Source organism: Hibiscus syriacus, unplaced genomic scaffold (assembly GCF_006381635.1).
Source record: "Hibiscus syriacus cultivar Baekdansim isolate YM2019G1 unplaced genomic scaffold, ASM638163v2 tig00006365_pilon, whole genome shotgun sequence".
NCBI lineage: Eukaryota > Viridiplantae > Streptophyta > Magnoliopsida > Malvales > Malvaceae > Hibiscus > Hibiscus syriacus.
The window spans coordinates 19771-45190 of record NW_024062093.1 but is presented as its reverse complement, the minus strand read 5'-3'; the positions used below and the strand labels follow the sequence as shown (position 1 = coordinate 45190).

At 34.4% G+C, this 25420-nt stretch overlaps 2 pseudogenes; one reads left to right on the top strand and one right to left on the bottom strand.

Moving 5' to 3' along the window:
• The first annotated feature begins 5473 nt into the window (after positions 1 to 5473).
• LOC120200648 lies at positions 5474 to 7795 on the top strand (annotated as a pseudogene).
• Positions 7796 to 9030: 1235 nt separating this feature from the next.
• LOC120200646 lies at positions 9031 to 11759 on the bottom strand (annotated as a pseudogene).
• Between the last annotated feature and the right edge of the window lie 13661 nt (positions 11760 to 25420).

Sequence of the window (25420 nt, the reverse complement as noted above, 5' to 3'; positions counted from 1 at the left end):
TAAAATAGCATCCTATAATCGGAGATTATTTTGTAGCTTTTAATAGTAGATGGACTCAACAAAACAATGCTCTGTAATCGGGGACTAATTATATATTTTAGCCTAAAATAATCCAACCTCAGCACTCTACTTTTCTGTGGTTGATATTTTATCATCACAATCTGAAAATCCCATTAAGTTTTCTCTTTACTTGCCTTTTCAAGATCCATTTAGTATTCCTTGAACCAGTCATGTAAGTTGCTCGGTTTCAATGCAAATAAAACTTACATTTTGGCCTTTGGATCTTCCTATATTTCGTTCATTTCTTTGGCTTTTCACATATATATTGGGTTGTTTTATATCTAAAAAAGTATAATTTTTGGGGTTAAATTTGTATTCAAGTGAGCTTAATGGGACTTGGTTCCTACAACTGTATTTGGTTAAAACTTTCAGTTCCAGGATGATGTAAGGTGATCTACATGCTTTGGTGAAGAGAGTAGATAGCCTTATTGTGTCCCGATCTAGGATTGACAAGTACTGATGTCCTTGAATCAATAAGCTTGGGCTATAATAAAATAAGAAAGAAATATGATTAATGATGGATTTAAGAAATATATATTAATATAAGTAATGGAAATAGAAAGAAATGAAATAAAGATAGAAAGGAGATGGCTGCAAAAGAATAAAGTTGGTATGGTCTTGATGAAGGATGTTGATGATGGTTGATGATGAAATGAACATGGTGGTGATGTTGTATCCTAAACACGCCAAAGATGAAACAATGCTAAAGAGCACAATCCCGATCTTCACAAACTTACTTGAGGGGTGGTGATAGTGTCTTCAACCCACTAGATAATAATCTAGGAATTTTGGAATCAGGATGGAAGGAATGACGCACAAGTATATGAATTATACTTGTTTAATCGATAAAGTTCACAAAGAACTTTGAAGAGAAATTAACTCACAAGAGTAATTTTTGTATATGAGATGAGATAAGTACAAATGATGGCAAGCCTCTCAATTTATAGGAATTGAGAGGGCTTGGTCGAATGGTTACATAATGTTTCGGCTATATACATGACTTTAGGAAGATACATAATGCTTCAAAATGAAAGAACATGTCTATAGGTGATGTGATCCCAATCAGCCCTAAATTTCGTCTTGATCTGATTAAATCATTGAAGTTCACCAAGGCTGATTCAAAGGGAGTTCTACCTTTTCATCCTATACCTGCTCATTTATGCACTATATTTTATCATATGTTTGTATTTACCTCTTAGGATATGCTTATCATATGATATCATTCATTGCATGAATTTGCATAACATTCATTGCATTTAATAAGTGTGCTTTTCATTAAAGCATGTATTGCATTTAAGCTGATATTTCATTTAGGGAAGTAGTTCATTTATGCATCTAGTTATTTAATAAACTAATTCATTCATGCCTTTAGTTCATTGAATAAAGTTAGTTCATTGAATAATGTTATTTCATTAATCAAACTAACTCTTAATTATCCCATGCATATTTACATGTTATGATTGAATAAAGTTTATCTTTATGTTTAGGTTCAATAGGGAAGCTGAACAGTCTTAACAGATTCAAGATTATCAGTCCGAATGTATTCCAATTCTGGATTTGATACAGACGTGTTTGGGTCAAACAATCAATTGGACATTATTCTTCTATCTCTTAGCTTTCCAATGCCTTTTGAATCACCTCAATCCGATATCGGGAGCTTGAGATATGATCGATTTACTGAAGATAGTGCAGGCTGGAATTTTCAATACGGGAATTTCATGCATGGATTATTTGGATGAGTTTGAGCCAAGGAAGAGTCCTTTCATCTTCTACCCAGAGACAAATAATTGAATATTATCTTAGTGCTTCTATTCAAAGCAATTCAATGATAAATTCTTTTCGTCTTTTCAAGGCGGTTCATATTCTTGGAGAGACAATGCATTCAATCCTTCATAATTGACCTATTCAAGTCTTACTTATCATTCTTTGAAGGCTATTCACATGTTACCAAGGAACAAGCAATGAATACTGATTTTATTTCATTTAATCATCAAATCAAGTGATAAAATCAGCAAGGAATTTGAAGAGACAAGCTTATTTGGACATGTAGGATGTCCACATTCATCCTATGACTTCATTTAACCACTTTTCTTCCATTTGCAAGCAAAGCAAGGCAGCCCAAGAGTCTTCCACCCCTTGGACGAAATTAAGGCCAAATTCAGCTTCATATTGTCTAGATTCTTCCCCAAAATGACCTAGAATATTCATCCAACTTTGAAGATAAGAACACAAAGCATTCAAGTGCATTTTATTCCTAAATTGATGAGAATGTTGTCATCTATTCAACCACTATCACCACCACACTTCTTTCATTTACAATCCACTTCAACTTCATTCTATCATTTGGATTATTTGGATGAGTTTGAGCCAAGGAAGAGTCCTTTCATCTTCTACTAAGAGACAAGCAATTGAATACTATCTTAATGCTTCTATTAAAAGCAATTCAAGGATAAATTCTTTTCATCTTTTCAAGGTTGTTCATATTCTTGGATAGACAATGCATTCAATCATATTCTTGGAGAGACAATGCATTCAATCCTTCATAATTCACCTATTCAAGTCTTACTTATCATTCTTTGAAGGCTATTCACATGCTACCAAGGAACAAGCAGTGAAGGCAGATTTTATTTCATTTAATCATCAAATTAAGTGATAAAATCAACAAGGAATTTGAAGAGACAAGCTGATTTGGACATGTAGGATGTCCACATTCATCCTATGACTTCATTTAACCACTTTTCATCCATTCGCAAGCAAAGCAAGGCAGCCCAAGAGTCTTCCACCCCTTGGACGAAATTAAGGCCAAATTCAGCTTCATATTGTCTACATTCATCCCCAAAATGACCTAGAATATTCATCCAACTTTGAAGATAAGAACACAAAGCATTCAAGTGCATTTTATTGCTAAATTGATGAGAATGTTGTCATCTTTTGAGTCTTTTCATATACTGCTTGGAAATGCTATAAATAGGCAGCTTTGGGATCATTTGTAGAAACACAATTTGATTTATGAAAATACTTTGAAAGATTACTTTCATTTTAGTTCTTGGATTAGAACTCTATCGGTTTCTTGTTGGTCTTGAAGTCTTCATCCATTTCATCTTGTTATAGCGTTGGTTCCTAGTTTTACTATAGCTAGTGGGTCACGTTCCACTCTCTATCACTTCGATTCCATCTTTATTATATTGTTGGTTCCTAACTCATATATAGTTAGAGGGTCAAAATCCATCCTTTTGAATTACTATCATTCTCCACGTCAACCACAAACATCTTTCACCATTTTTGTTGCATCTATTCAACCACTATCACCACCACACTTCTTTCATTTACAATCCACTTCAACTTCATTCTATCATTTCCATTACTTTCATACACACACACACACACATATATATATATATATATATATATATTTCACTTCTTATAATGTTGTTTGTGCATTTTCAGTCTTCAATCAAAGCACTGTGAAGTTCTTACTAGAATCACGATCGGGCAACATCGTATATGACTCGGAACGCATAACCGGGATCATATCAATAGGCTTGGTGTTGGTTTGGCTATCCCTTCATGAAGGGGCTTGATGATTCGACTAAGGATGGGAAGACATCTTCCTTGGCCGAATGGGCATGCTTGTTCATCTTGGCGCCATTTTCTTCTCTTTGGCCGAATGGTGAGGTGCCTCCTCATGTTGGCCCCAAATGCTCTCATGTGCATAGCATGTGTTGTGGCCGAATATGTATGAAGCTTTATATCATGTCCCATGATGATTTAAACCTCCAATGATTGTAATTTCTTCATCAGCATGCTCTTAGAGGAAAAGGCATCTTCATGGGCAGCATCATTCATGAAAGGTCGCAATGTTTGGGAAGTGTAACCCTTCATGTTTGAGCTACTTATGGTGTGAATGAGCTAAAGGTGAGCTGGCCTTAGGTGACTTGTAGCATGGTTAACATTATGGTAGCTCCTTGTGAAAATGTACCTCTTGAGGTGGCAACTATTTGTGGAAAGGTACGTTTTCACAAATTTTGACTTAGGACATATTTGAAGTGTCCTAAGTGGTGATGATGATGGTACAACTCCCCAGCTGAAATAAGGTCATCTTGTAGCTCAAATCTTCAGCTCCATCCTGCTATGAGCTCACGGCCTCTAGACAACTTTTCACCAATTTGATTCTTATACTCTCCTGTTCGTTCCCATGTAAGTATCCTTGCTGTTGCATGCTCTATTTAGCTCCAATGTAGCTTCCAAGTATTGGCCGATTATGCCTACATGCATAACATAAAGAAATAACTAAGTATATAAACTTATATAATGTGTAAAATATAATATTGTGACTATAGGTTATTTAATATTCAATATGTAATATATTAAACAACCTATTATCTAATGGTTCTTTCTCATTAAAAGATTTAAAAGCATTAAGGCACTTATGAGAAAGTACTTCCCTGAATTGTTTTGCCTTTGCACAAGTGATAGGTCCTTTGGGCATAACTTCAGGATCCATTTGTGTAGTTGTGATCACATCACAGGATCAGAATTGAATGCCAAAACAGTCGTTTTCTTCTTTGATTAGATTATTGTTTGACCAACAAAAGAAAAAAAGGGGTTTGGGTTTAAGCAAAGCTTATGTTAATGTGAGTCGAATTCTACTAATGTCTTAAATGTTTGGGTCTTCAATCTGGATTTACATGGTTTCAGTCCACTTTGAAGTCAAGCGGGTCAGCGTCACTTGGCTGATCAAACGGATCATTGACTAATTTCAATAATATTTGATTCAAACAGATCAGTAGATATTACTATGATCCATAAAAGGAACTTGCTATTGGATGGGAAAGAAAGGAACTAAATATGCTTCCTTTCCTGTCTCTGGAAATAATTGTAAAGAGCAATCTGATGCTAACTGTAGTTATGGATAGTTAAGGCAGAGCATTCATGTAAGAGAAGTAGATAAGTTGTATTAAAGAAGTTTTAGTTTTGAATTTGCATCTCATTCATACCAAAAGAAAAAAAAAATCTGCATAAGTTTTCAGCTTCAGCAGAAGGAAGTACGGATGACGGAGGAGGTTGCCCCTAAATTTTCAAATTCATATATATTTAAGATAGTTTTTGTTTTTTTATATAATTCTGTTCCCCCAAAAAAATTAGAAGTACGTTTACCTTTAAAATTTTATAAATTCATCCCCAGTCATCCCAGCATAAAATCCTGATCAAAATCCTGCTTCCATCCCTGTAAGGAATAATCTTATGCTATTTCTTGTTTTCTTATGAAAATAAGATATTGCTTTTGTTTTTGCTTTCTTAAACAAGCTTGCATTCGGAAAACAAAATGCAGATGTAGTGTGACACTGAGATTAATGATACTACAATTGTGAAAGATTTAACTGTTAACATACAGGGAGACTTCTGTTGACCTATGAATGTGGATTTAAAGAAACCCTCTTCAAATAGCTCCGATAGTCTCTAACAAATGAGGAGCAGGAGGCAAATGTATATTTTGTTTATACGATCTAATATCCCTACTTCCTCATATGTTATCATTTTGATCTATGACAAATTTCGATATTTGCAGATTACTGAAATAAGAAGGTTGATAGGACCATTGCCTGAGAAGTTAGCCGTCTATTTCTCTTATGCAGCCATCATTAGATATTTGAAGGCAAGGAACTGGAATGTCGAAAAGGCAACTAAAGTGCTGAAAGAAACGTTGAATTGGAGAGCTGAATACAAACTAGAAGAGATTCGCTGGGTATGCTACAATTCATCCTCCATTGATTTATCTGTAGTTTCTTAAATAAAGTTAGAAATGCTTGCAGTACTTGACCATTGAGGATACTAGGAATATCCAATCCTAGGCCTTACTATCTTTCATGCACTCAGCATGATTCATTGAATTAGGAACTGAAAAAGTACCCTTAAAAGAAGAGAATGAGTTTGAATTTTCATTAGATATTGGCTTTTAATCATAGCAGTTTTTTTCATTTGCATTTGTTAATGTTCTTCATACTGAATCGATCCGTGTTCTAGTAACATTGGTCCGATCTACTTATTAGGGATGAATTCTGGTGACTTGGTAGGTTTGTCCTTTTTTCTGTGAACAAATAGCTTGTTCAGGTCAAACTTATTTTTCCATATGGTGTTCTAATTCTGGATTTTTATGTAAGAAGAGGTTGCTCATGAAGGTGAGACAGGAACGATCTACAGAGCAAATTATGCAGATAAGCATGGAAGAACAGTTCTTGTTATGAGACCTAGTTGCCAGGTTTCATCTCACTTCCTCTCTATTTGTGTGAAATTTACAAATAAGGTACTACATAAATGTTGAAACAATTTTGAGTGAATGGTATTAGAGTTAATTTGTGAAAATTATCCCTACACCAGAGTAACTAAAGAAACACAACATCTTAGATCCTAAATGACATAAAGTCAGAATTAGCTCCCAACGTTTATCAAAATAGTTATTTTGACCTCTATTCTTTTTTTTTCGGGGGCATTTTGGCCCCGACGTTTCATTTTGGGGCAAAAAGGCCCCTCTGTAGCTGGAAACCATTAGTTAACAAATGGTAAAAGCTCTAAAATAGGGGTCTTTTTATTCTAAAATGAAACTTTGGAGATCAAAATGCTCTAGAAAACAAAGAATAAGAGTCAAAATGACTATCCAGTCAAACGTTAGGGACCTTTTTGCCCTAAAAGTAAACATTATGGACAAAAATACTCTAAAAGAAAGAATAGGATTTTTCTTTATCTTATGACATTTGTTGGTCCAAAAAACAGCTCAGTGTACCAGTACCCTTTGCCAACTTCAGGCTAATGATATTTTTAATTAACTTTTGGATTAGTAAGCATGTATGCAAGTAGACCATGAGAGTAAAGAAAAAGTAACCTTTTCTTTTCCCATATTTTTGGGACCATATGTCTGTCTATCAGCCATGAAGATTCATGTTTCAAAACACACTTAGTTTTGTTTTGATTGCAGAACTCTAAGTCAACAAAGGGGCAGATTAGGCATTTGGTTTATTGCATGGAGAATGCAATTTTGAATCTTCCAGCAGACCAGAGGAACAGATGGTCTGGTTGATCGACTTCGATGGCTTTAACTTGTCACATATATCTGTAAGGGTGACACGGGAAACAGCTCACCTTTTACAAGAACATTATCCGAGTCTAGGAGTGGCGTTATTATACGACCCGCCCAAGTTCTTCGAACCTTTCTAGAAGGTAACCCGTTTTGAAACATGTTCCTTACTGGTTTTAGCACAATTTGAAACATTCAAGTACCATGGTTGTTTAACTTTTAACGATTGTTTTTCATGTTTGGTCCTTGAATATTTTGTCAAGCAATGATCTTCCCCTTCACTTTACAAGATTATGTCTAGTGCCAATACATCTCTGGATGGTGTCAATGCCATTTTTTTTTCATTTTGCTATTTTTCTGGTTCTGCTGTAATCATATTAGTGTATAATTTAGGTGTCCAAACCTTTTCTGGAGCTCAAGACTCAAAACAAGGTGAAATTCGTGTACTCTGATGATGTGAATAGCAAGAAAATAATGGAGGATCTTTTCGATATGGAGAACTTGGAGTGTGCATTAGGTGGAAATGGTGACTCTGGTTTCAACATCAGTAAGTTCACCGAGAGGATGAAGGAAGACGACAAGAGGATGCCTCCTTTTTGGAGTAGGGAAACTACTCAAGCTGTAGCTCCACCAGAAACCACGCCAACACTTGGTCATGTTTAGGATCATAAGGCCTCGTTCTCAATAAAGTGAAATGGCTCCATGCTATTTTCAGTAGAGATGCGAAAAGATCCCACCGTAAACAGCCTTGTTATCTGTTTTAGTTAGTAATATGAGGTTGAGTCGAGCTGCCTAAATTGTATCATTGGCCTTTTCAAACTTCAATCGAAAGGAATTTTATGTATCCTTTTGATAACAATTATGGTTGTAAATAAGACGAGACAGATCGCAAGTTATTCGAGTTCGAATAGGTCAATACTCGAATCGAATGGACTCAACTCAAATTTTTAACGAGTCGAAACGAGTTACTCGATACCAGATTTGAAAAGTTCGCGAGTAACCTGAAAAAATAATATATTATTTTTATTTTAAAATTAAATTGTTAATAATATTAACATTTATATATATATATATATATATTTTTAAATACAAAATAGGACTTTCATGTAGTTTAGATTTAAATTTGAGTTAGAACCGAGCTTGAATTTGAACTTCAGTTTAGTTAAGTCTGAGAATGTTTCGAGTTCAAATTTTCTCAAACTTGAGTTGAACTTCAATTTTTGATTTGAAATCGAGCTTGAAAACTTTAAACTCATGAGCTTAGCTTAAAACTTTTTGCGTGTAGTCAAACTCAAAAATCGAGCTCGACTTACTCATTTACGGATTAAGAACTTTTTTTGTTTTTATCATTTGCAAGTTTACTCTTTGATCTTCACAACTATTAAATCTTAGCTGAAAGTGTTTGCAACACAGGTTAAGCATGCAATTCTCTTCTTGTTAAGATTTCCTTGGCATTGATGTAATGATATCTTAGTATGCATTCCATAGAGACGGAGAAAGTAACCGATAAACTTGTTCTAATTTCACTCAAATTCAAAAAAAAAAAAAAAAAAGGAAGAAGAGAGAATTTTCCTGTCCATATTTTCTCAACAAAATGAAATCAAAGTACAAACCGTAAACAAAAGCTCTTTATTTTTGTGTATCTGTTACAGGGTTTGAATGTTCACTATCTGTAACACACAATCTAATAAGGCATCTAGGGTGCTGCACCCATACGAAAAATCAACTGAGATGGCAGCTCACCTTTGGAGCTATCAGTCTTATCATTATAACCAAAACACTTGTAGAGACGGCCCTGGAAAACATGCATAGAAAAAAAAAGGGCATCGATTAAGAGTTGGGAAGGCGGCCGTTAGAAAGAAATCCATGATAAAGGCCAGAATTTGATGTTACCTTTATATTTTGAAGGACATGTCAATACAACATCTCGTCTAATTTCTGCCTGTACAGAGCCAACCTCTGCAAAAGTTCAATTAGTAGAATTACTAGTATTTTCAATTATGCTTAACAACTCCCAGTAAAAGGGTCAGACGAGTCCTCAAAAACGAGAGGCCAAACAAAGTAATAAGTAAATCCTACTGCAAAGTTTTATCTTTTTTAGTTGAGGTTGAGACATCGGTATCGATGATAAGATAGAATATAAAGCATAATGTCAACACAAAGAATTCGATCAGAAAAACTGTGAGAGGAAGTTGTGTACCCTAGTATAAGCATAGACTCCAGCCTCTGTTGGTGCTACTGGACTTCCCCTCCTAATGAACTTTCCCTCTTTAAAAATGTAAAGCATGGGTATTCCAGTTGATAGTTCTAGACTAATAACCTGTATCATGATGAATGCAAAACCAAGATACAATTTTTTTTAAATAAAAGGTATTGGGAAGATCGAAAACATCCCGAATGGAACCAAAAAAGGAGTCCATAATTCCTGGGAGGTTAATTTGTCAAGATACATAATACTGGATCTTAATGAATTCCCATGGGCAGCAATCATGACATTCTTTCCAGATAGAAGTTGGGGTTCAATCTGCAAATCATAGATTTGTTACGAGGTGCTCCTATATCGCATGAGAAGACTTCAACCGTTAGATGATAGATAAAACGGATGTGGAAGTTACATTATCTCTGAAATATGCGACAGCTCTTTGAGCACACATTTCCAAACTCTCGCCATTTGGTGGAGGTATATCATAACTTCTATGCCACTCATGAACTTTTTCCTTCCCAAATCTATCCGCGGTTTCCTGTTTATTCAGACCTGTAGTTCTCCATACCTGCACAGAGAAGATAGTGCATGAATCATTCATGAAAGGGAAACAAGAAAATTAGAGGCAGACGACAACTGGACAATCGGAAGAGCATGAGAAATATGACTACATTTGCCTCGCCACATAGAAAAATAAAAAGTGATTACATTCTTTCATTCAATTGCCAAGCCGCTATAACAGGAATCGATTGGTTTATAGTGTCTTCACTGTATATTTCACTCCATGCCCTCGCTTGCTCGAACTCATTATGAATGATAATTGGCACCTAGCAAGAGGCGATCGTTAATAGGTCATCAGTCTAATCAATCAAAGAACGATAAAATCACTGCACATGTACTTTAAGTAGGTAGATATAAGGTTCAAAATAACTTCAAAATCATTTAACCAAGAAGATGGTTTTATCAATGGCAGCATCAGCTGCAAAGTATCATCAAGCAGACATTAGATCAAATTTTAGGTGCCATAAAAATTAAATTTTCCCGGAACTACCTTCTTACGACGGTGCTGTGTCATAGCTAGCATAGCAGTCATTTGTGCACGAATTAGTGATGATGTGTATATCATGTCGACAGGTATGTTGCTAATTCTCTTTCCAGCTTCGATCGCTTCATCCACACCCTTCTTAGTTAAGGGCACATCAACACAACCTGTAAAACGGTTTTTCTCGTTCCATAAAGACTCACCATGGCGAATGAGTATCAAAGCTGCCTCATCTGCAACAAATATACCAAGAGTAAAAAAATCACAATATTTCCAAAAGAAAAAAAAAACGAAGAAAAATGAACCTAAAGTTGTTCCCCAAGTTATGAGGAAATACCAAATCACTTCCATCAGTTGGAATCAATGCACTTTTGCAGTCTGCCATTGCAATTTGTGAAATTAGGAGCTGTACTACCTAAAATAACTAGCAAAGAAAGGCTACATAGAGTGCAGTTCTAAGGCTTATAAATTGTGATATATTATTCGCTAATTAACTAAGAAACTACATCTAGGATGGTCTTGCTTACTCGATTTCTTGTGAGATTCATGGGGGCCATTATTCGAGGTACCTAAAATAGGATCAACAACAGAGGTTTAAGATGCCGACGCTCGAATAACATTGAATTTCCTCTCTCCTGAACTATAAGTCCCTCTCTTTGGGAACTCAACTTCCAACTTAAAATCTTTGGGAAGCAACCTCACTGAATTGTTCTCAATTTTGCAGCGAGTTCCAGAATTGCTGAGAAGCTGAAGATTTCCTACCGTTTGGTGCAACATAGCATTGGTCATTCTGAAAAGCCGATATGTGCAACTGCAAATATAAGAAGGCCTTCAATAACTAGACAAAATGAAGCTCAAACACACAAGAGAAAAACATCATAATAGACAATAAAAAATCAATTGTTTTCTTAAGAAATAATGCATTTGACCTTCCATTCCACTACGAAAAAGTAAAGCTCGAGCAAATAGATATGATTATGCCATTAAGGGTTTTTTATTCATTCTAATCCAGAGTTAAATTAGGCTTAAGGCAGACTAAAAACGAAAAGTCATTCATTTCCCGCGGGGGGGGGGGACCCTGAAAAAGGAAACAAAAAATAGAAAACTCCCTATATTTTACATAATCTGACAGATCCAAGGATTTAAAAGGGAGCTCCGGTCAAAGATTCAAATTTTACATAACCCGCATGGGCTTTTGTACCATAAATCAAATGAACAATAAAATTTCTGGAATACCATAAATCAAATGAACAATAAAATTTCTGGACGGTATGAATCCAAAAGAGAGAGAGATGAAGAACAAACCTTAACAACTCTAGAAACCGAAAACGCAATGCTGAAAGCGAAAACAGGTTATTGTCTTGATGGGTACCTGAAAAAGAAACTGACTTTGGTGGGGTTTATATAGAAAAAAATAGCTGATGATGTTCTTTTCTCTTCATGTGTCAAGTTCGGAACAAGCTTAATCCAATTATCTTTTTTAAAATATATAACAAGACAGAAATTTCTTGGGTGTTTTCTTGATTTTGTTTCGCTTTTTTTCTTTTCTTGTAGGCATGGAAATTATATATATATATATATATATACATATATACATATATAATACACTGGAATTACAAATATATTTGTCCCTTAATCAAATTCTTCATTTTTATTCTCCATATGTGTACTAACCATTTTTTATTTTAAAAATTGAGATTTTGAATTGATTTGAATTAAATTGAAAGGGAGTCACCATCGACCTTTGAGTTATAATTCGAATACTTAAAAATGTCTTTTAAAACAATTTTAAAGAAAAGTTATTTTTTAAGACAAAAATTAGCATGCGTTTACCAAAAATTTGATTTAATGGGTCCCTAAGTCGATTACGCGTGGGAAAGGATTAGCACCCCACAACGCCCAAAATTTGTACTCAATCGCTTACACATTGTCGTAGTAGTGGAAATTATAAATCGAATATAAAGTTAAATTATGATCCATGCATTGAACATTGATTAATTTATTTCAAATTATTTATTAGGGAAAATTCTTTAATTTGAAAAGAAATCTCGAGATTAGCAATCCTCCATCGAAAAATTATGTAGTAATTAAATTATTTAAAAACAGAATAGTAAGGATCACAACAAAACTAAATAAAACAAGCACTAAGTCATAAGAACAACCATTTCAATAGCATAAATGTAAATAAAGCAAGAATCATGGTACAAAAATGTGAATATTATACACTACCAACATTAGGAACACAATAAACCCATAAAATATTATTCTGGACTAAAATGAAATATACCAAAAACATGGAGAGAAAATTAATAAGTTTACCTAAATATATCTATACAAAATAGTGACCAAAATAAAAGGTTTTTAAACATCACAGCCAGATTCGAACATCCAAGAAAATGGTAAAATACAAAAAGTAAGGAATTAAATATAAACATATAAAAGTAGATGCCCAAAACAAGACTTCACAAAGTTTCATTATTGACTTAAACAAAATATTACAAAAGTAGAAGACTAACCTGCTATTATACCATTTCTAAAAAACACGCAGCCTCCCCCTTGACAAAACGGTGTCGTTTCACGCCATGTATATAGACAAAATAAAGGCCAAAACCGGCCAACCCTTTCTCATTTCCCTTTTCATTTTTTTAACCTACTATGTAAACTAGAGCTCTCCCCTTATCTCCCTACTTCTCTTCCCGCCGCTGAGGAGAATGGAGCACCAAAGGCTCTGTAATACCTATTTCCTGTATACATTTTTTTACACGAGTCACAGATGTCACACGACTTTTGAAACATTCTCGATACTTGAAAATCAATAAAAAAAAATATGTTTTCTTTAGATAAAACCTTTTAATAATATAGATTATAGGACATTCTTCAATTGTATATATATTAAACACGTCTACTCCAATTAGCAATACTAGTTCATGTAATATATATTTAAAATCAATATAAAATGATCTAGTTAATCTATTACAAACTAATTTCTAAAATATTTAAATAGAGCTAATAAGACATTAATATTGCAGTATATTCCTTGATGCTTGGAGTTGCTCGATACTCTTTACTTCTAATCTCGGCTTTTACCAACTCGTGAAACCAACACACGCTATGTATTTACTTAGTGAGGCATAGTAATACAAAATGAATTATACTTAATTATAAGCATATCCCAAATTATCAAAATACAAATGAAAATCGTATAGTTCATATCAATACATCAAATAAGCTTGACAAACCAATCTTAAATCAAATAACATAATAACTATCTTTAGTATGCCCAGCATACCTATCAATCAGTATTTTCTAAATTATCCTTTGTTGGCCCAATATATATTGAATGAAATTGCATGGTACATGAGTTGCACCTAAATGCCGTAATTAAAACATAAGTATATCATAACTATCAAAATACGAATTTATTGTTTTCATAACATTATAAGTTCTTTGGGGTGCACACATAGTGTCGATACGGTCATTCATAAGCTCATTATGAATTTTGTGGGTTGCACACATAGTGTCTATACGGTCGTTCATAAACTTATTATGAATTTTGTCAGTTGCACACTTAGTGTCGATACGGTCGTTCATAAACATAATATGAATTCCGTGGGTTGCACACTTAGTGCCGATACGGTCGTTTATAATCGTGGGTTGCACACTTAGTGTCAATGCGGTCGTTCATAAACTTATTATGAATTTCGTGGGTTGCACACTTAGTGTCGATACGGTCGTTCATAAACATATTATGAATTCTGTGGGTTGCACACTTAGTGTCGATATGATCGTTCATAAACTTATTATGAATTCTGTGGGTTGCACACTTAGTGCCGATACGGTCGTTCATAAACATATTATGAATTTTGTAGGATGCACACTTAGTGTCGATACGATTGTTCACAAACATATTATGAATTGCATGGGTTGCACACTTAGTGTCGATACGGTCGTTCATAAACTTATTATGATTTCCGTGAGTTGCACACTTAGTATCGATACAATCATTCATAAACATATTATGAATTATGTGGGTTGCACACTTAGTGTTGATACGGTCGTTCATAAACTTATTCTGAATTCCGTGGGTTGCACACTTAGTGCCGATACAGTCATTCATAAACATATTATGAATTTCGTGGGTTGCACACGTAGTGCTGATACGGTCATTCATAAAATTATTATGAATTTTGTGGGTTGCACACTTAGTGTCGACATGGTCGTTCATAAACTTATTATGAATTTTATGGGTTGCAAACTTAATGCCGATAGTACACATAGTATTGATATAAAATGCAACATATGCATTTAACAACATGCACTTATAACTCTTAATGTACATAATAAATGCAATCACATGATATGCCTCAGTAGAATGTTGTAATGATGTCCGACTACTCGGCAACTTTATCCTTGTTGTTTTTCTTTCTTGACTCTGAAACTTGGTTACGATCTAGACAAACATCCATTATTACACATATCATACAAATGTTAGTATACTATCTAACATTTATACTTTAATAATACTCAAAAGTACTATTATATTCAATTTCTATTAAAATTCATCCTATCTACAACATTTGAGGCTCAATAGTATCGGTACCCCTAGTATGGCATCGATACTTCTATACTATGGTACCGATACTCCCTTTAGTATCGATATTGTTTCTGTATTATAGAATCCGTGGTATCGATACCTTCATCTTAGTATCGATACCCACAGCAGTATCGATACTCATTGCATCAGTATCGATATTATTCATCCTATTTTCCCAAATTTAAACATATAGTATCGATACTATTCTTCCAGTACTTATACCCTTACCCATATTTTCCATTTTTTAGCTCGATATTTAACCAAATTTCCTTTAAATCTCTTACTTTTACCTCCAACAATACTATTAAACTCATCATTAATTAGCCCAACTAACTTTTCTTCATTAATCTTCGTATAACATCCAAATTCTCTAAAGAACACTCCAAACCAAGAATCACACCAATTTTCCAAGCATACTTTTAATCATTTCTAAGGCTCTCAATCTCTTATCTACTTCTTTGACAAGTCAACTATGCTTTTAAACTCTAATAACTGACCATATTTCATCAAATCACTAAAAACCCCATTTTATTAAATCTGAAATAAAACCTGTTGAGTTAATCGAATGACGAAATTGGCCAAGACGGGGGTGAATTGGCAATAAAAATTTTGTGGAAGCTTTTGCAGAGAATTGAAAGTATTTGCACAGCGATTTACAGTGGTTCGACTTTCTCAAACAAAGTCTACGTCCACTACCTTAGCTATCCACACTAAGGATTTTCCAACAAATTCACTAATTTGTTCTTTCTTTTGAGGCCAAAGAGATAACCTTACAATTCCCTCAAGAGTATACCCCAACTCTTGAGAACACTCTTTTCTCAAAGAGAAGATTACAAATTTGCAAACTTACAAGAAAACCTCACAAGGTAAGATGTTTGCACAATTCTAGAACAAATAAAAGAACACTCAAAGATGAATACAATTGAGCACAAAAAGTGTTCTTGAAAGCAAAATAAATATTGAATGAAAATAGGCTTGAAATGCTCAAACTTGAGGTTTGATGCTTTCTCTTTGATTCTCTCTTGATTCTAGTTGCTTGATGTTTCTTGTTTTTGATAAATGGCTTCTAAGCTTGCTTAAATACACCTTGGATCACTTCTGAACGTTGGGGATGATTAGAGAAGATATTATAGCCGTTTTAGTGTGAAAACATTTAATAAAACAGCTTGGAGCGTGGGGGGAATCGGTTCCCCCTCATAGGGAATCGGTTCCCTAAGTGTAAAATTCAAATATTTCGACCGTTGAATAGGGGGAATCGGTACCCCCTTGGGGGGAATCGGTTCCCTCCGAGCATTCTGGAAATCTCGGAGCCAAACCATTCAGGGGGGAATCGGTTCCTCCTATGGGGGGGAATCGGTTCCCTCTGAGTAATCTGGAATTTTTGGCTTTGAATTGGTTCGAAATACTTTGTAAAATTATTTTGAAATTGTTTTATGATTAAAACTTAATTTTACACTTAAGTAAGGATCAAAAATGATTTTTGAAATATTTGGAGTAATGTTTTGATATTCGAATAGTTATATCGAATATACTTAGAAAATCATTTGGAAAATCTTAAAATCCATTTATCTTAATTTGTTATATCGAAATATTAAAATGTTTCAACAATCTCCCCCTTTTTGATATAACAAAACATTTTAGTAATTTTAAGATTTTTGAAATCAAGTTTTGAAATTACTCCCCCTTACTTTAACACTTCTTCAATTTATCATGTAAAACATTTAACACTTATTCTTCTCCCCCTTTTTGTTAAATCAAAAAGACATTGTAAAACAAGGTTTTGAAAATCATTTAGCCAATTGATTTATTAATTATAAGCTTAAGCTGCTAAGATCACAATCAAAAGAGAGGTTAGCCATTAGTTTCATAAATCAATATTCATAAATAATGTGATATGGCAAAATTGGTCATATTGCTAATGATAATGTAAATGATGCAAAAATGAATAAAACACACCAAACATATAAGTTCACACCATTCATATATCCAAAATCCAAAAATCCACAAAATCAAACAAATCAAAATGTTGAAACAATATTCATTTTGTTCAAAGTTTTAAAGCTAAACATAAAATCAAGCATCCGGATCGGTAGGAGGAAAACGGGCTCGCATAGCGGCCATCTCGTGTGTGAGTTCATTGATACGAGCGTTGGTTGATTCATTGTTTGCACACATCTCCCGAAGAATCTCTAATTGTTGAGCTCCCATTGTGGATAAATGAGACTCTATAGAGGAAAAGCGCGAGTCCATGGTAGCGTATCGAAAATCGAATGTCTCCATAAAGGATTGAAAATATGGAGGCATTTGATGCGTTTGTTGTGCTTGCTCCTCGGGCTGCTCTTCGGGTTGTTCAGGTTCTTCTTCAGCTTCATCAATATCCCTCATTAATTGTTCAAACTCGGGATCTTCGTCAGCCTCGGGTGGAGCTTGTGAAGAACTAGCTCCCGGAGTAGAAGAACGAACCCATTCACCGGTTTCTTTGTCCTTTACCCATCCCGCTCTCGTTAAGGAAAGAAGATTTATTTGTTTCTTAAGAGGAAAAACGGCATCTAGACCGACTCTAAGCCCAGCTTTGGAAAACAGATTACTCAAAAAGCAACCGTAAACTAGAGATGAACAGTGTTTCTTGTTAGGAACAAGATTTACGGTTTCAACAATTTCAGCAAAAATAATCTGAGGTAGGTTAATTTTAATACGGTTTTCAAAACAATGTAACCACCAAAGATCCAAAGCTCTAAGAGTAGAATAACGACCTCCGGATGGTCGAAACCACCAAGAAATCATTAGATGAAGAAAACGCTCATGTAGGTCTAAGACACTCGCACTATCTCTTCTTTTATAACGAGAACCTAAAATTTGTTTTTCGTTCGAGATACCATCATTATCTAATCCAAATGTATTGGCTATATATGCCGGGTCAATATATAAGAATTGTCCTAGGAGGTAGGAACGAATTCCTATGGTTTCGGTAACACATACGGCATTAGAGTAGAATATACGAACAAGTTGATGGTAAACGATGGGTTCAAGATCAAATAGTTTATCAAATTTCCATTCTTGTAAAATGGGAAGATATTTAAAATCGATAGCTAACATAGCTTGACGAGAAGGAATACGTTCTTCCCGGATTTTGTAAGAATCGAAATATTGATAATACCAAAATCGGTGATTTCTAGACCCAGGATGATTAAAACACGAATTTTGAATAGTCAAGTTAGGATCAGTGGGATTGGGATTAGAAATTGGAATAGAAGGAGGATTTGGAGGTGGATTTGGTTGACGACTAGAACGACTAGATGAAGACCTAGGACGTTTAGGATTTGACATGGTGAAGGAAATCGGAATAGATAGAATAATCTGCAATTTTAAAACAAATGTATGCAACTCAATTAATCCCAAAACTCAATTGAGTCCTCAATATTTCAAGGTTCTCTAAATCAATCCTAATGGGCAAAGTTTTTGAGAAACTTTTGAAAAATATGGTTTTGAGAAACAATATATGTATAGTTTTCATAATAACAACATAATTTAATCAAAACACAATAATTTGAAAAATAACAATTTTTTTTTTATTTCGAAAATTAAAAAATTTGAAAAATTCTTGTGTTTTTGATGAAATTAGTTGTAACATCTAGTTTCTAATCACTAAATAATCAATGCCCGATCACTATTTCAACCTAGAACTAATTAAAACTACTCTTATGTTCAAAAATAATGAAATAAAGAGTTTAGAAAAATTACCTTGAAAGATGAAGATTGAGGGGATTTAGATGTTGTTTGCACGACTTTAATGATTTCAACAGGTTTAGAAGATGATATATGAAGGAAATTCCGATTAATATCGTCGATTTGAGACAAAAATGGAGATTTGAGGGTGTAGGAGGTGAAAAACGGCGGAAGAGAGAAGAAAATGAGGGTTTGGGATTTTGGGGGTGTTCTGTCAATTTTAACAGAACCCCAGGGGGGTATCGATTCCCCTGTGGGGGGAATCGGTTCCCCTTCAAAGGGGGAATCGGTTCCCTCAGGGGGGGATCGATTCCCTCTGCACCAAAATGCTAAAATCCGATTTTTTAAGCACAAAATGCTAAATTAATCTTTTCTAGTGGTATTGGCAACTCATATATCAAACATTAATTATGTTCAAATAATTAAATTAATCTTTAATTGATTTTTGAACATAAAATTAATTTTCATTAAGAATCACAAACTCCCCCTAACTAATAGCAAGAATGCAATCAAAAATTATTATTATAAGCATTTTTCAAGATTTATTAAAAGTGCTAAAATTATTTTAAACACTAAGTGAAGATAGGTTGGTCAAACCTAATTCTCTCCTAAGTGTCCAAAATCTTTCCTTGTCTAAGGGTTTTGTAAAGATATCCGCTAATTGGTGCAAAGTATCAACAAAATCTAGAACTACATCTTCCTTAGTGACATGGTCTCTAATGAAGTGATGTCTTATTTCAATGTGCTTAGTTCTAGAGTGTTGGATGGGATTTTTAATGAGACAAATAGCACTAGTATTGTCACACTTGATAGGAATAGTACCTACTTCAATTCCATAATCAAAAAGTTGTTGTTTCATCCATAAAACTTGTGCACAACAACTACCAGCTGAAATGTATTCGGCTTCAGTGGTAGATAATGCAACACAATTTTGTTTCTTTGAAAACCAAGAAATCAGCATATTTCCAAGGAATTGGCAAGTACCGGAGGTGCTTTTCCTATCTAATTTGCATCCTCCATAATCCGCATCAGAAAAAGCATGCAAGCTAAAGCTAGAGTCTCTAGGATACCAAAGTCCTAAACTAGGAGTGTCCTTAAGGTATCTAAAGATTCTCTTAACAGCTAGTAAATGTGATTCCTTAGGACATGATTGAAATCTAGCACATAAGCAAACACTAAACATAATGTCCGGTCTACTTGCAGTTAGATAAAGCAAAGAGCCAATCATTGACCTATATAATTTAACATCTACACATTTACCTCCTTCATCTAAGTCAAGCTTTGTTGAAGAGCTCATTGGAGTGTTATGAGGTTTCCCATTTTCCAGTCCAAACTTCTTGAGCATATCTTTGACGTACTTAGCTTGATTAATGAAGATGCCATCTTTTCTTTGCTTGATTTGGAGTCCCAAGAAAAATGAGAGCTCCCCCATCATGCTCATCTCAAACTCACTTTGCATTAGCTTAGAAAATTCTTGACAAAGAACATCATTAGTAGAACCAAATATATATCATCAACATAAATTTGAACTACTAATAAATCTTTACCTTTTCTCTTTAAAAACAATGTAGTGTCAACCTTTCCTTTTAAAAAAACCTTTTTCAATTAAAAAATTTGACAATCTTTCATACCAAGCTCTAGGAGCTTGGTTTAAACCATAAAGAGCTTTTGTCAATTTTAAAACATGATCCGGAAAATTTGAATCTTCAAAACCTGGAGGTTGTTCCACGTACACTTCTTCTTTTATAAAACCATTTAAAAATGCACTTTTAACATCCATTTGATATAATTTAAATTCATTGAAACATGCAAATGCTAATAACATTCTAATTGCTTCCATCCTAGCTACGGGAGCGTATGTTTCATCATAGTCTATGCCTTCTTCTTGAGTATAGCCTTGAGCAACAAGTCTAGCCTTGTTCCTCACTATATTACCACTTTCATCAAGTTTATTTCTAAAAACCCATCTAGTACCTACAGTAGATTTATTACTAGGCCTTTCAACTAATGTCCATACTTTACTTCTCTCAAATTGATTTAATTCTTCTTGCATAGCCATAATCCAATGTTCATCTTTTAATGCTTCTTTGATGTTCTTAGGCTCTATGCATGAAATAAATGCAACATAATTACAGATATTCTTAAGAGAAGATCGAGTAGTTACCCCTTTTGATGGATCACCTATAATTTCACCATCCTTGACATAGTTGTACTCTCTTGGAAAAGATACTTCCCTTTCTTCAATGGTTGGATTCTCGAGGGGATCATGAGTTTCCTCATCTTTTGTTTCTTCCTTTGATGATGATTCTCCAACGTCATGTCTAACGTCATTTGCTTGTACAATACCTACATCATCATTAACAGAAGAATCCTTCCTCGGAAGGGGATTATCATCGAAAACAACATGTATAGACTCTTCTACAACTAAAGTTCTTTTATTAAATACACGATAAGCTTTAGAATTTAAGGAATAACCCAGAAAAATTCCTTCATCACTTTTAGCATCAAATTTACCAAGATTTTCTTTACCGTTGTTTAAAACAAAACATTTACATCCAAAAGGATGAAAATAGCTAATGTTAGGCTTTTTATTTTTGAGAATTTCATATGGAGTTTTCTTTAAAATTGGCCTAATCATTACTCGATTTACAACATAACAAGCGGTATTTGTTGCTTCCGCCCAAAAATATTTTGGCAAATTATTTTCACAAAGCATGGTTCTAGCCATTTCTTCTAAAGTTCGATTTTTCCTTTCAACAACTCCATTTTGTTGAGGGGTTCTAGGTGCTGAAAAATTGTGGCTAATACCATTAGAATTACAAAACTCAATAAATCCAAGATTTTCAAATTCAGTTCCATGATCACTTCTAACACTAGTGATAGAGTATCCTTTTTCATTTTGGATTATTTTTGAAAATGTGATGAAATTTTCTAATGCTTCATCTTTAGTACTTAAGAATAGAACCCAAGTGTATCTAGAATAGTCATCTACCAAGACAAATGCATATTGTTTTCCTCCCAAGCTAGTAGTTCTAGTTGGCCCAAAAGGATCTAAATGGATCATTTGTAATACTCTACTAGTTGATACATCATTAATAGATTTAAAAGAAACTCGTTTTTGTTTTCCTTTAGCACAAGCATCACAGATTTTATCATTATCAAATTTAAGCTTAGGCAACCCTCGAACTAAATCACCTTGAATTAGCCGTTGCAAAACACTCATACTAGCATGACCTAGTCTCCTATGCCATAACCAACTATCATGCTCATCCTTAGCAACTAGGCATAAATTAGTCATATCAATAGAATCTAAATGCACCATGTAAATGTTTCCTATTCTATGACCAACAAGCATAATCCGATTAGATGCAATGTCAATGACTTTACAACCATTAATTTCAAATAAGACATTGAATCCTTTATCGCATAATTGACTAATACTCAATAGATTATGCTTTAATCCATTCACATATAAAACATTCTTAATTTGTATGGAAGAGGTATTACCTATTGTACCAATACCTTCAATGTGACTTTTTGAATTGTCTCCAAAAGTCACTTCTCCTCCATTTTTGGCGTTAAGCTCAATGAACCGGCTTTTGTCTCCGATCATATGTCTTGAGCATCCACTATCAAGGTACCATGAGTTTGAATTTGTTTCCCGTGCCTTGTAGCAATGCTCCTTTCCCTACAAACATAGATTAATTTTTGATTTTTGGTACCCAAATTCTTTTGGGTCCATATTCATTAGTTTCCAAAATCCTAGTCCCTTTAGGTATCCATTTGTGTAGGATATTTTTATCTTTAGTAGTAATGAGTTCTTTAGGAACACACACACTTCTAATGATTTTTCCATTAGAGGTTCTTTGGGGACCTCTATGATTGTAGTTTCTAAAACTTTTTCTAACAAAGTTGGATTTTGAATTTTCACCTTTTTCAAAATGTTTTGTTCCAACTTTATCAAAAGAAGTTTTAAGATCATCAATTTTCTTTTGATGATCATCATTGATCTTTGAAAGTAAATTTTGCAAATCTAAATTTTTCTTTTCAAACTCTTCTAGTTTGATTTGCAAATTTTTGATTTTACTTTCAAGATCGTTGTTGGTTTTGGATATGAGTTTGTTTTCATTTTTCAATTTTGAAACATCATTTTTATATTTTTAAAACAATTTCTCATAATCCGAAGCCAACCCATTGTACTCCTCAAATAACTCATCATAAGATAAATCATCAAAATCGGATGAGTTAGAGGTTACCTTAGAATCTTCCCCGAATGCCATCAAGCACAAGTTTGCTACTTCTTGTTCCTCTTCATCGGAACCTTCTTCATCGCTCCATGTAGCCACATGAGCCTTGTGCTTATTCTTTGATTGACCCTTTTTCTTCAATTGTGGGCAATCATATTTGACATGCCCCGGCTTTTTGCATTCATAGCAAATGATTGGGTCCTTCTCTTTTGGTTCATTTTGAGGCCTTCGTTTCGTTTGAATTTTCTTCCTTGGTAAGGTCTCATCATTTTTCTGAACCGTTTGGCAAACAATGCCATTTCCTCGTCATCATCATCATCATTAGAATCACTCTCATCTTTTATGGATTTGAGAGCAACTCCAATGTTTTTCTTCTTCTCCTTCTCCTTTGGTGTCTCTTCAACTTTATCAAGGTCCACCTCATCTTCAAGCATCATCTCATGAGTGAGGAGTGAACCGATAAGTTCTTCAAGAGTTAAGGACGATAGGTCCTTAGACTCGATGATTGCCGTCTTCTTTGATTGCCATGATTTTGGGAGGGAGTAGACTAACTTCCTCACAAGCTTTTCATTTGAGATGATCTCTCCATATGATTTGAGACCATTGACAATCGTTGAAAATCTATCCGTCATAGCTTTGATGTCTTCATTTGGTTTCATCCTGAAATTTTCATAGCTATGCGTTAGAATACTAATTTTTGATTTCTTTACCTCATCGGTACCTTCATGTGTGACTTGAAGCTTGTCCCATATTTCTTTGGCGGTTGTACACGATGAAACTCTTCCGTATTCATCTGGTCCAAGAGCACAAAAGATAATGTGGATGGCTTTGGAGTTGAGCTGGAACATTTTTGTATCTCCTTCACTCCACAACCTTGGATGAGTGATAGGCTTAATGTATCCTTCTTCTACTGCATTCCATGCTCCCATGTCACTTGCTTGAATGAAGTACATCATTCTATTCTTCCAATAGGCGTAGTTAGCTTCATTGAAGAAAGGAGGCTTGTTGACGGGCATCGAATCGAGACCGGAGTCGAAGTTTGAAGCGGAGGCCATTGATGACTTTAATAATCGATATAACTCTTCCCGAATCGACTCAAGAGGCGATAAAACCTTCAAATGAGTTAGGCTCTGATGCCAAATGTTGAGTTAATCGAATGACGAAATTGGCCAAGAGGGGGGTGAATTGGCAATAAAAATTTTGTGGAAGCTTTTGCAGAGAATTGAAAGTATTTGCACAGCGATTTACAGTGGTTCGACTTTCTCAAACAAAGTCTACGTCCACTACCTTAGCTATCCACACTAAGGATTTTCCAACAAATTCACTAATTTGTTCTTTCTTTTGAGGCCAAAGAGATAACCTTACAATTCCCTCAAGAGTATACCCCAACTCTTGAGAACACTCTTTTCTCAAAGAGAAGATTACAAATTTGCAAACTTACAAGAAAACCTCACAAGGTAAGATGTTTGCACAATTCTAGAACAAAGAAAAGAACACTCAAAGATGAATACAATTGAGCACAAAAAGTGTTCTTGAAAGCAAAATAAATATTGAATGAAAATAGGCTTGAAATGCTCAAACTTGAGGTTTGATGCTTTCTCTTTGATTCTCTCTTGATTCTAGTTGCTTGATGTTTCTTGTTTTTGATCAATGGCTTCTAAGCTTGCTTAAATACACCTTGGATCACTTCTGAACGTTGGGGATGATTAGAGAAGATATTATAGTCGTTTTAGTGTGAAAACATTTAATAAAACAGCTTGGAGCGTGGGGGGAATCGGTTCCCCCTCATAGGGAATCGGTTCCCTAAGTGTAAAATTCAAATATTTCGACCGTTGAACAGGGGGGAATCGGTACCCCCTTGGGGGGAATCGGTTCCCTCCGAGCATTCTGGAAATCTCGGAGCCAAACCATTCAGGGGGAATCGGTTCCTCCTATGGGGGGGAATCGGTTCCCTCTGAGTAATCTGGAATTTTTGGCTTTGAATTGGTTCGAAATACTTTGTAAAATTATTTTGAAATTGTTTTATGATTAAAACTTAATTTTACACTTAAGTAAGGATCAAAAATGATTTTTGAAATATTTGGAGTAATGTTTTGATATTCGAATAGTTATATCGAATATACTTAGAAAATCATTTGGAAAATCTTAAAATCCATTTAACTTAATTTGTTATATCGAAATATTAAAATGTTTCAACAAAACCTTTATCTCTTAGTTTTAATCCTCCTTAAACCTTCCTTAAGCCTCTATATTACGTAAGGTTTCACAACCAAACCATAAACGAAAGGAAAAACCAACTTGCTGAAACCTTACCTTTGTTATGGGGAGCACGGGGAAACGACGAGAAAAAGAAGAAGAAAACCTAATCCTTTTGAACTTTCCCCTTTTTCTCCTATTCACTCTTAATAAATATCCCACTTTAAATGAATATTAAATTCATCCTTTAAAAAGACCAAATTACCCCTCCATTCTTTCA